At 43.5% G+C, this 10510-nt stretch overlaps 1 pseudogene; it reads right to left on the bottom strand.

Annotated features, from left to right (window-relative positions):
- Positions 1–7920: 7920 nt before the first annotated feature.
- The window catches only part of LOC111975511 (olfactomedin-like protein 2B), a 37721-nt pseudogene continuing 35131 nt past the window's right edge, over positions 7921–10510 (bottom strand).

Here is a 10510-nt window from a genome sequence, read left to right as displayed (position 1 = left end):
TGTGTGTGGCAGGTCTCTCTTTCCCTTTGTTATGTGCACCCTGGGACACCTTCAGAAAGCTCTTCATTCCCACACGAGGATCCGTCCACTTGGCAGTTCGGCAGGATAGTCTTCTCGTGTGCCAGGCCTGGTGTGTTGCCCATGTGTGGTTGGGGTTGTCCGGTGGCGCGTCACTCTTTGTTTTGATTTTGAGCCTTCGGCGGGTCCTGCGAAAAACAACATTAGTGGAATTCACAGGGAGCCTTTGGGACTTCGGTGGGTCAGGGCCAATTTGGGACAGGATACTGGTGATACGGAGCGGCAGGGGCCCCAGGTTGGGAATTGGGGTTTGGTTTCCTGCATCCAACCTAAGGCAATTCGTCAGGCAAATTTAATTAATGGATTGTTTAGAGCAAAGTTCAGGTCAACAAAAACAAATTATGTTTCTTAAAGGCGGTCAGGTTCAGGCCATTAAAGCTCTACAACCGAGCTACCAGCAGCCGACACGATACAATCAGCAAACCGACCTGACCAAGTCCAGCCAACTCGACACCATCCACACCCACTTACCAATTCCACCAACCGACTAACAATCCCAGCCAAAAATCCAGCACCCATCCCCGCCCCAACAGCTTTACAATCCAGCCACGATCCCCTCAGCCCCAAACGACGACCCAATCCAGCCCAACCCGGGTTGGCTGAATTGTGGACACCACCAGATCTCAGCAATCCAGAGGGGCTTTCACCGAGAACGCAGTTTTGGGTCAACGCGAAGCTAACCTAAGTCAGGCCTTAGAGTAGCCGAGGCTTCACCAATCGGTGTGGCAAACCCTCGACATTCAGGGTACTAGGCAAATCCTCCCAGGCCTCGAATGGCGTCGGGAATTGGCCGGAACCATTTCCATAGTCGGCCCCTCTAAGAATATAGAAGCATATGATAAAATGGCCCATGACTGGGCCATACTCGAGTCCCCTGGCTTCTTGAGGAACACCCCCAAAATCTTGGGTTTTTTGAGTTGACTGAAATTGCCAGATCTACACATATTCTCTTCAGCCAATTCCCAGATCTATTTTAATTTGCTCCCCGAACCGGAAAACGAATTGCTTAGTTTTGGATGCCAGGAAAACAAAACACAAAGTCTTACCCCAATATCTCAGGGGCCCCGACAACCCGGGACAGTGCCCGCTCTTACTCAGCCTCATACCCAAGACTGTGGCCCCACACTCCTCTTACCAGGGTAATTGCTGAGCAACAGCAGGGGGCCGAGCATTGAACCCTGAGTCACCCCAACATAACACAAATACTTTCACCCCATGGCTGCCATGTTGTTCTCTCCCTTTCTTTCTTTCTCTCTCTTTCTCTTCTTCAGTCTCCATCCCTCACATCTCTTTTGTTTTATTGAGGTTTTATATAGAAGTATTTCATGCTGATTCAAGTTTTTATCACCCTCGTCTGATACCATTGAAATGATTACAGCAATAGTGGCATACACTCAGGAAGTAATTTCAACGTGTTAAAGCTAAAGCAGTCCAACCACTAAAAATATGAAATATCTTGGTCACCGTTGTTTCTCTGTTTTAGGTTTTGTTTTCAATATAGTGCAGCTACGATGAAGAATTCCTATTGGATTTKTTTTTTTTTTACTTCTGTTTGCACTGTGCGAAAAACTTTGGGGAATGTTATCCTCTACAGAAAATGTTATTTGTTGAAGTGCTATCCTCTGTTTTTGAATAGATGCCACATCTCTAATGAAATGTTGTCATACCTAATGAAAGTATATAATATACATACAGTATATTTCATTGATGTGAAAAGTTATTATTCCCCAAATATATGTTCCATTTGGGGATAAATCATATTGTATAGTGTGACTATGCCATTGTAGACGTTTAGTTAGAGGTTTCATTTGGAGAGAGTGGATTGTAGTGTGGGTAGTGGAGAGAGTGGATTGTAGTGTGGGTAGTGGATGGGTAGTGGAGAGAGTGGATTAGTTTAAGTGGTGGGTAGTGGAGAGAGTGGATTGTAGTGTGGGTAGTGAGAGAGAGTGGATTGTAGTGTGGGTAGTGGGAAGAGTGGATGTGTAGTGTGGGTAGGGTGGAGAGAGTGGATAGTAGTGTGGGTAGTGGAGAGAGTGGATTGTAGTGTGGTGTGTGGAGAGAGTGGATAGTAGTGAGTGGGTAGTGGAAGAGGGATAGTGAGTGTGGGTAGTGAGAGAGTGGATTGTAGTGTGGGTAGTGGAGAGAGTGGATTGTAGTGTGGGTAGTGGAGAGAGTGGATTGTAGTGTGGGTAGTGGAGAGAGTGGATAGTAGTTGGGGTATGGAAGAGTGATTGTAGTGTGGGTAGTGGAGAGAGTGGTGTAGTGTGGGTAGTGGAGAGAGTGGATTGTTAGTGTGGGTAGTGGAGAGAGTGGATTGTAGTGTGGGTAGTGAGAGAGTGGATTGTAGTGTGGGTAGTGGAGAGAGTGGATTGTAATGTGGGTAGTGGAGAGAGTGGATTGTAGTGTGGGTAGTGGAGAGAGTGGATTGTAGTGTGGGTAGTGGAGAGAGTGGATTGTAGTGTGGGTAGTATGGTGTTGGCTATTTGAAGGTCATTGTTTTTTATTTTATATAAGCCCCAGGACTTTTAATTTCCATGGACAAATAGAACACATACTTACACATTGATGAATGGACTGTTAGCAGCTGAAATATCAGATAAGAGATGAGAAATTATCTCTATGAAATATCAATGTGTCACAGTCTTAATGCTCGTCTTTGAAAAATCCAACCGTTTAAAAAATAAAAAAAACATTTAGATTCAACAGGTTGGCAAGGAGCAGCAGCGTTTGGCAGACCTAATCCTAGTGAGTAAAGAGGAGTTCATGTGGACCCATGTCAGTTGTCATAGTGACCCGAGATGTTAGTGACCCTAACCCGTCTGTCCACTTGGCCTGATTGCACTTTTATTGAAGTGCACTTTAACAAAAATAAACCTTTTCTGTTGGCAGAGGATCCCTATGCTCAGAATATGGATGCACGTATGACTGTAAGTCATTTGGATAAAGGCGTCAGCCAAATGGTATATATTATGTGTATTATAATATTTAGCTTACTGAAAAGAGCGTTTAAAAAAAAAACGGGAACGCTTTGTGAAATGATAGGGCATAATACTTTTTGTTTTAAACATTAAATAGTTTTGCACCATTGCTAGGCAACCTGCTTGTCTCAAAAGTCTAGATCTTGATTCACTCACTTGATTCACTCACTTCCCAACTGCATTTGATAATGTTAAAATAGTTTTGATTTGTAATACTATTGTGACTTGTTCAGTTTGGTGTATCCACGCGCGCTGTTCTCTGGCTGGGAGTCCTGATTATAATATCCTTTGTACGATTGCTGGTTCATTTCAGAAAGCAATAGGATGATTTTTTGTCCCCCAAATATTGTCGTTTATAAGCATTGTGTTTGAACGAGTGTTCTGATTAGCGCAACAGCAATTCAACCTTTAAATGTGACCCTCTATCCACTCATGTCTGTGTGTGTCACCCCAGCAGTTAYATTGTGCATTTATTTGCTTGAAAAACACGTTTTATTCAGAGTAATGTCATTTGGACTATGTACCCATGATTATTCAGGGAGCTGAGAGGAAAATTATGACAGTTTCCACCTGATGAAGATTTTTGTATAATATTGCAAAATGCAAGTAAATAAAACACTGGATGAAACTTTGGATGTGTGTGTGTGTGTGTTGTCATGGTGAGAATCACAATGGGTCAGATCAGCTTGGCAATCGCTGACAATAACCAGACCTTCTCTCACCCGCAGAGGGGATGAGGGAACTGGTGTGGGGGTTTTGACACCACCACACCCGGTCGTAAATGAAGCAGAAGAGGACTCTTTCTTTCTACTCTCTAGTATTGGCTAAAGGAATGTAATTGGCTAAAGGAATGTAATTGGCTAAAGGAATGTAATTGGCTAAAGGAATGTAATTTTGTCTCCAGAGACTTTTTGTCCGCCTAAAACTCTTAACGTTCAAAAAGTGAATACCGGAACAATATTTTCGAACATAATAATGTGGGGAACTATGGAAAACAAATGTAATATTGGTTTTCATTTTGTGATGTCATTAAAAACGGTATAACGGAAATATTGTAACTTGAAAAGTATATCCTCTTTATCTGTCAAGTTTTCATCCAATATGTTGTGCATATAATATGGAAAACGATTRAAGTATTTTTGTTAAGATAGGAATGTGATTTTAGTTTTCTAATAAGATAATTGTTTTTGATGAATACTTTTCACAGTAACTAGCCACGCCCCGAGTGAGGTCAGAGAGCTTGTCAGCATGACGGAACACCGTTTTGACCAAGAGTGCATAAAAGCTTGGAAGAGAAATCAACCTGTCGACCAGGAAACATGAGGCGTTTCGCTACATGTTTGTAATGGTTGAAACTTTTAACCTCAACACGAGGTGAAGAAATAAACGCACCTTCCCCTGAATAATCAACACGAGGAGTATGAGGTGACAAACTCCCCTCTCAGACAATCACTGGTACAGCTGATTAGCTGTCTGGAGTCAAATATCTCAAACTCTTAACCATCAGATCCTACTACGAGTCTCAAATCACCGTACGCTACTCTCATCACCCCACTGGAACCATCGGCACGGCTGGCTTATCTTCAAATGAGCAACTTCAGGAGCGAATGGAAGAGTGAACTCTGTAGTTCTGTTCAGGACTACACGACRGACAAGGGCACCCACACGTAAATACTTTAATGATTTCTTATTCCAAACGTGCGGCGGTTCGTGTGCAAACTATATGATTGTGAGAATAGTTCTAGAATGTCTCTATGATAAGTCTCTCTTTCTCGCTCTCTTTCTCTCGCTCTTTTTCTCTTTCTCTGGGAAAAAATRCCATATTGTGTCAGTCTGCTAGGGACCTTTGTCTCATGTAGTAAGTGTGTGTATTCTGTGTTATTATTTGGTTAGCTAGTAAATAAATAATTAAACAAATTGGTGTAGTACTGAATAATGAGCAAGGCTGGGGTTTTTCTCAGATCCAATAAGGTTACGACTGTTCAGAATGATATTAATCATTACCTCTTATCATAAGATGACTGTTCAGAATGATGATATAAGAGGTCATGATTAATCAGATGACTGTTTATTGATGAAATAGATATACACCTTATAGAGTTTAATTCAGGAGATGGTAACTCTTTAAACAACCTTTTCGTGGTGCCCCAAATCTAAATGATTTAATTGTTACATGATTMATTTAATCAGGTAACAATTAAACATAGTGGAAGAAATAACAGTCATCAGATGAATGAAAGTAAAGTCACRACATCTATTTACTTTTCAAGTCATTCCAGAAATGTTATTTCTGAGAAATAAGGGTTTAAAATGGGTTATCTTTAGGTTGACCTCTGTGTGTTACAGTAACTCCATGGATATAAATCAGAGACCAGGGAGATTACAGTGAAATGCTCCTTCCTTCTGCACTTTGTAGAGTTGTGGGTCTCGAGTCTTGTCTGGTGTGTTTCTGTTTTTAGCTGGTCGTTTTCCATCCTGACAGTTCAGATTAGATTGCTGYTTACATGAGCTAATTATGGCCACTTGGACTTCAACTATATATTAAAACCTACAATGGAGAATTTTTTGGGGTGTAGTTTCACTTCTTTATTGCAGTCTCTACAAACAGTACAATCTGATAGGAAAATAATAAGTGCATTCCACAAGACTAAGGGAAACTGCTATGTAAAGTATATGTACAGAGATTCAAAGGTACTGTAGATATACAATGAGCGGACAAAACATTAAGAACGCCTGCTKTTTACTTGACATGGACTGACCTGGTGAAAGCCATGATCCTTTATTGATGTCACCTGTTCAATCCACTTCAATCCGTGTAGATGAAAGGTAGGAGACAGGTTAAAAAAACATTTGAAAGTCTTGAGACAATTGAGACATGGATTGTGTATGTGTGCYATTAAGGGTGGGCAAGATAAATTAGTTAAATGCCTTTAGACGGGGTATGGTAGTAGGTGCCAGGCACACCGGTTTGAGTGTGTCAAGAACTGCAACGCTGCTGGGTTTTTCACGCTCAGCAGTTTCCCGTGTGTATCAAGAATGGTCYACCACCCAAAGGACATCCAGCCAACTTGACACAATTATGGGAAGCATTGGAGTCAACATCCTTGTGGAATGCTTTCAACACCTTGTAGAATCCATGCCTGAGGAATTAAGGCTGTTCTGGGGGMAAAAGGGGGGTGCAACTCAAGATTAGGAAGGTGTTCTTTAATGTTTTGTACACTCAGTGCCTTCAAAAAGTATTCACACCCTTTGACTTTTTCCACATTTTGTTGTGTTTTTTTCWGATTTTTACAAATGTATTAAAAATTAAAAGCTGTAATGTCAATAAGTATTCCGGCCCTTTGTTATGGCAAGCCTATRTAAGTTTAGGAGTAAACATTTGCTTAACAAATCACATAAATTGCATGGACTCACTSTGTRYAMWAWWWTYTKWRWRWSWMYMYCWYMTCTSTRKMSCMCACATACAATTTTCTGTAAGGTCCCTCAGTCGAGCAGTGAATTTCAAACACCGAGGGCGGTTTTCCAATTCCTCGCAAAGAAGGTCACCTGTTAGTAGATGGATAAAACAATTAAAAGCAGACATTGAATATCCTTTTGAGCACGGTAAAGTTAATAATTACACTTTGGATGTGTATCAATACACCCAGTCACTGCAAAGATACAGGTGTCCTTCCTAACTCAGTTGCCGGAGAGGAAGAAAACCGCTCAGGGATTTCACCATGAGGCCAATGGGGACTTTACAACAGTTATAGAGATTAATGGCTGTGATAGGAGAACACTGAGGATRGATCAACAACATTGTAGTTACTCCACAATTCTAACCTAATTGACAGTGAAAAGAAGGAAGTYTGTACAGAATAAAAATATTCCAAAACATGCATCCTGTTTKCAAAAAAGCACTAGAGTAATATTGCCAAAAATTGGCAAAGCAATTAAMTTTTTGTCCTGAATATAGAGTATGTTTGGGCCAAATCCAACTCATTACGTAGTACCACCCTCCATTTTTTCAAGCATAGTGGTGGCTGCATCATGTTATGGGTATGCTTGTAATCRTTAAGGACTGGGCAGTTYTTCAGRATAAAAAATAWACTGAATGGAGCTAAGCACARGCAAAAATCCTAGAGGAAAACCTGTTTCATTCTGCTTTCCACTAGACAGTGGGAGATTAATTCACCTTTCAGCAGGACAATAACCTAAAACACAAGGCCAAATCTACACTGGAGTTACTAATCAAGATGGCATTGAATGTTCCTGAGTGGCCGAGTTATAGTTTTAACTTAAATCTGCTTGAAAATCTATGGCAAGACCTGAAAATGGTTGTCTAGCAATAATCAACAACCAATTTAACAGAGCTTGAAGAATTTTGAAAAGAAAAATGGGCAAATGTTGCACAATCCAGGTGCTTCTACAAAGTATTTGTCACGGATCCCCCCGGTACTTATGCTCATTCTGTTCACCAGTTCCGGAGGTCTACGTCACCGGCTTTCTAGGCTTCACTGAACGGGATTCATTATCATCAACCCCGGACTGTCTTGTCTGATTACACACCTGGTTCCCATTTCCCCTGATTAGTATGTTATATATGTGCCCTCTGTTCCCTCTGTCGGTTATTGTTCCCATGTCCGTTGGTGGTGCGAGTACCTATGCGTTGGTGCAGCTGTTATGCTGCGTGCTATATATATATTGTGTATTACGGGTATCGTCCCGTGGCGTTCAATGAGGTTTACCCTCGCTCTTTTGTTAAGGTACAACCCAGTGTTTTTGTATACGTGTTTGTTTTGGGTGTATTAAAAACCCCTATTGGGTATTCCTGCGCCTGTCTCCAAATCCTTAATACCAGCTTGACAGTATTGACTCAACAGTATTTCATTTTCTAAAAACTTTTTATTTTTTATATTATTTTATTTATTTACCCCCTTTTTCTCCCCAATTTCGTGGTATCCAATTGTTAGTCTGGACTCATCGCTACAACTCCCGCACGGACTCGGGAGAGGCGAAGGTCGAGAGCCATGCGTCCTCCGAAACACAACCCAACCAAGCCGCACTGCTTCTTAACACAGCGCGCAGCCAACCCGGAAGCCAGCCGCACCAATGTGTCAGAGGAAACACCATACACCTAGCGACCTGGTTAGCATGCACTGCGCCCGGCCCRCCACAGGAGTCGCTAGTGTGCGATGAGACAAGGATATCCCTGCCGGCCAAACCCTCCCTAACCCGGACGACGCTGGGCCAATTGTGCGCCGCCACATGGGCCTCCCGGTCGAGCCTGGGCTCGAACCCAGAGTCTCTGGTGGCACAGCTAACACTGCGATGCAGTGCCTTAGGGCCTCCCGGGTGGCGCAGTGGTCTAACATGTTTTTATTTTGTCAATATCAGGTATTTTGTGTAGATGGGTAAGAAGCCAAAAATATTTAATCCATTTTGAATTCAGGCTGTAACACATGTGGAATAAGTCAAGGGGTATGAATACTTTCTGAAGGCGCTGTAGGTATAAAAATGAGTATAAAACAAAATATCTAGTGACATTTTAACCCACACTGCTGTTGTCACGGTTGGGAACTAACTGTTTTGGTGAAGTAATGTCTTCATCTATAGCCCAAGTCTTGAGTGCAATGTTGTATTCCTCTACAGTACAYTCATTTCTCTCACAATGGTTTATATTACAGTATATACAACATATGTTCTTTAGACTACAGCAAAAGTTTTGCATATTGTAGCTTCTCTACTGTTTAAACAAATTGTCAGGTCAATAAAAACAAATCAAACACAGTGACAGAACAGCAGGCTCTATAAAGACTTTATAAAGGCTGACATGAGTGGCCAGGAGGACTGGTCTACAATCCACTTCAACTCATAGAATCTCTTTGCTCTTTTCACTTCTGGTAATTATTTTATACAAAAACAAAGTGACCTTTCCCGACCTCTTACAAGGGGTAAACGTAGGCGAAGTCGACGTTGTATGTGACCTGGTGTCCGTTGTCCCACGCGTACAACTTTCCCTCCTTGGGGTTGTAGTCGATCTGTGTGGTGTAGGTGTAGTTGTTGGTGAAGGGCATCCTGGGAACCATCTGGGTGTTGGTGTGCGTGTCGAAGGCGTACGACAGGTTGGCGTCCTTCTCGTTGTAGCTGTCGACGGCGTACAGGACGCCACACACGATAAAGCAGTTCCCATAGCGGTTCCTCCTGAGGCCTGTCCTCCAGGTAGTCTCCCTCTGGGTGCTGAGGTCAGAGGGGTTCAGCCGCGTCAGGACGATCACTTCCTGTAGGAAGCCCTCGTCGTCCAGTGCAGGGTAGATGACCCACAGGCCGCTCTCGTCCACTGCGAAGTCGACGTCAGAGTGACCTCGCCATTGCCATGGCGTGGAGACATCGTGGAACACGGCGTCGTGCAGYGTGGTCCAGGCCGCCACGTAGCGCAGACGCAGGTCGAACTTGATGACGTCACGGGAGAAGGCGCGGTTGTAGTAGAAGGCTCCGTCGTAGACCACGTGTCCCGTTCCGATCCAGTTRTAGGAAAGCTTGTAGGAGTTGGTGAAGCGGCCTTGTGGGGAAAGAAAACAAAGAGATAACGTCTGGCCAGAGTGTAACACTATTATAAAATCTAATGACAAGTTCCTCTCTGAAGAGGCAAGGAACATGAAGGATTGTGAAAAAAAATTGCTGGGTTCGTAACTAATAAAAAAAGTCGCTAAATACCTGATTTGAAGGTCTCCATGTTGCGGAACTCCAGCAAGTTGTTTCCGTAGTAGTAGTTAGTGACGTAGATCTTGTCGTTGTTGGCCAGAGGATCCTTCATCCAGGCCCCCTCGTTCCGGCCGTAGGTGTTATGGAGGACCGGCTCAGAGATGGTGGACAGAGTGTCCTTACACTCTCCTGTGGATACACAGATTGTCAGTTACATTTTACTTACTGAGACAAGATATTACTACCGGCCACAACCCTCCCTACCGCCCAAAACCCTCCCTAACACCGACGACGCTATGCCCACATTTGCGTCGCCCCAACGGATCTCCGGTTGCGGCCGGCTGCCACAGAGCCTGGGCGCGAACCCAGCCCAGCCCTGGGCGCGAACCCAGAGATCTGGTGGCGCAAGCTAGCTACTGCGAATGCAGTGCCCTAGACCACTGCGCCACCGGGAGATATGCCCTCTCCTGGGAACCCTACCCGAGACAGTCCAATCATAACCTCTCCTGGGGACCGCTACCCAGACAGATCCAATCACAACTCTCTCTCTTGGGGAACCGCTACCCAGACAGTCCAATCACCCTCTCCTGGGGGACCGCTACCGAGATAGTCCAATCACAACCTCTTCCTGGTTACCGCTACCAGACAGTTCCACGTTTTGTGCTAACCCATGTACCGATGCACCTGATTAAACTGAAATAAATCATAAACCCTAATAAACCCTTAACTCCCAGTATTTAATGTGGAACGAAAAGCCACCTGAGCAACTC

This window comes from Salvelinus sp. IW2-2015, linkage group LG16, assembly GCF_002910315.2.
Source record: "Salvelinus sp. IW2-2015 linkage group LG16, ASM291031v2, whole genome shotgun sequence".
Lineage (NCBI taxonomy): Eukaryota > Metazoa > Chordata > Actinopteri > Salmoniformes > Salmonidae > Salvelinus > Salvelinus sp. IW2-2015.
The sequence above is the reverse complement of the archived record's forward strand: the minus strand, read 5'-3'. Positions and strand labels throughout refer to the sequence as shown.